Genomic DNA, 2,561 nt, shown 5'->3' on the forward strand with positions numbered 1-2,561 from the left:
CCCTGGACTAAATGTTCTAAACTCTCTGCACTGTGGTCAACCTTATTTTTAAGAAAGGGGGTTTGGGAAGCCTAATATGACATGGGGCCTGGTGGGGTGCCTCCAAAGGACCCCCCAGGGAAGGCCCTGGACTGCTGTCCCCAGCAGCAGTACTCGGAAGCCACCAGGCCTCTGAGCCCGGCCGCTCTTCCCACGGGCTGTTCCAGCCACTGACAATGGTCCCAGGATCTTCGGCAAGTCATCCGAATCCCCGTGAGGTACGGGGCCACCTCCGAATCCCCATCAGCTTTGCCAAAACTTCCTCCAGTTGCAAGCTAGCCAACACTCCCCCACCCACCCCCCAGCCGTCTTCCCTTCCTCTCTCTAGCACGAGGGTAAAATCTATAGGCCAGCCTGACAGCTGTCCCACATCACCCCAGTTTCCTCCCCCATTTTTCTTCACAGGCTTTTTGTCAAGACTCCTGGAGGAGCAAGATTTGCTTTCCCTTCTTGCAAGTCGGGAAATTGGTCTGCCACCGGCTCATGACACTTCGAGACTCAGGTCACAGCAGATCTTACAGCAGCAGCCACAGCCAGAGCTGCCGCTGCCCTAGTTACCCAAGCCCCACACTCCAACACAGGCGATTCCAAGAGCCACTGACACCCCTGCACACAGGGAGGTGGCGCTTTGGGTTTGTAGGTGGTTGTTTCCATGGAAGTTCCCTAATTTAGATAAATTTTTGTAATGAACATTATGCCTGACTGACCTTCACCTCGAAGGGGGACATTATCCTTATTATATTGGGCAGTAGTAAGCAACCTATCTTAGGATCTAGAAGTGAATCAGACCCAGGGGTCCGGGACCCCCAGGGCTCTCTCTGTTCTCATCCCAGCAAGGAAAGAACCCAAGGCCGAGAGCAGAGTTACACAGCAAAGCGAGAGAATGTGTTGGCAGATATGAAGGAGGCCAGGAAAGCTCTCCGAGCAGAGAGGGGTCCAGAGTGGGTAGCTGCTGAGGGGCCAGGGAGCAGGAGTTTATATGGGCAAGGAGTGGAGGCCTTCAGCCCTCTGGTGTCTGCACAGGGTGTCTTTTGCTGGTTGCTTGGAGCATGTGAGGTCTCCTGGGTTACTGAGCCCCACTGAGTTCCCCACGTTACCTGGCCTGGCTTTACAGAACCAGCCTTGGCCCGTTGCTTTAGTTAGTACTGTGGTGCTTTCTTGGTGCTCTGAACATTCCATTTGTAATTGGGTTGGGGGGACAACCTGATTCCCATTGATTATTCCCCATTCAGTCCCAGAAGACATTGTGAGACACCTGGGCTTGAGGGGACACCCTCCTGGCTCCCACTGATGGCTCAGATTTGATAAATGGGCTTGGGGCTGAGGGTACCCTCTTCCTAACTTCCTCATTCAGAAGGAGACACTATTTCTTGTCCCTAAGACTGTTCACTATACAAACATCCTTGAAGAGATGAATCTAGAACAAGGCAGGTGATGCCTCTCCTCACAAGATATGCAGAAATGCAAGAAACCCCTGTGCCTTCTAAGATAGCTCATCCAGGAAATTTCATGCACATCTACTCTCGTCTTTGCCTTTACTTGCAGGAAACCCAGGCTAGCAAAAAGGAAGTTCCCACTTGTAGGAGTATGTTGTCTCTATTTTCAGCCTCCACAGCACTTAGCAGAATACTTGGCAAATACGTGTTGATAGGCTGAGCCATGAAATTGAGATTAACCATCGAGCCATTGAGCAAAAAATATGGACTTTGAAAAAGGGTAAGGAATTCTTAAAATGGGCTCCCTCGTATAAATTCTGTTTCTTTATCCTTCCTGGCTGAAAACTGAGATTACTATTGGACTTTGGCATTGTTTAGCCATTTCTGTGTCTCTGAAGGTCCAAAGAGTGTTAACTTCCCATGGTGGCATTGTTCACATATAACCTTGGCCTATTCACACTGAGTCACGAGAGACCCTTTGAAATCAGTCTAATCACTGGAAAATAGTCTGTAAGAATTCTTATCCCCTGCCCATCAATAAGGTTGTATGTCTCAAAATGTACCTGCATGATTTTAGCTTAAAGAACAATGCCATTGAAAGGAGAATTCTATGATTCACATTTCCCAAAAAGGGGTGAAGATATCATGCAGGACCACATGGGGAAGTGCTAGATTTGGTCAAGAGTTACAAAGAGACTTTTTTGTGGCTTCCATGGGAAAGACAAGGAGTTAGAACAGAACTAACTCGATTCGGGGTAAATAAGCTTAGGGTTGGTGAGTTCAATAATTCAGGTGAAGTTTACCCTAGGAGAATATAGACTTGGGGTGTGAGAATTTAATAAGAGAGATGGTTGGGAATGTGGATTCTAAACTGGCTCATTTACACAGGTGAGTCCTTTGTTAGCTCAAAACACTGGGTAGTCCCAGGAGAGGCAATCTCTCCACAATAGCAAGACCACAAATGCCAGCACATAAGGAACACAGAAAGTAAGAAACTACAGTTAATACAATTTGCCTTATGATGAATGGACACCAAACAGAAATACAGAGTCAAAGAAAACACAGTGAGAATGCAGGGCTTCTGTG

This window comes from Talpa europaea (genome assembly GCF_964194135.1).
Source record: "Talpa europaea genome assembly, chromosome: 1".
Lineage (NCBI taxonomy): Eukaryota > Metazoa > Chordata > Mammalia > Eulipotyphla > Talpidae > Talpa > Talpa europaea.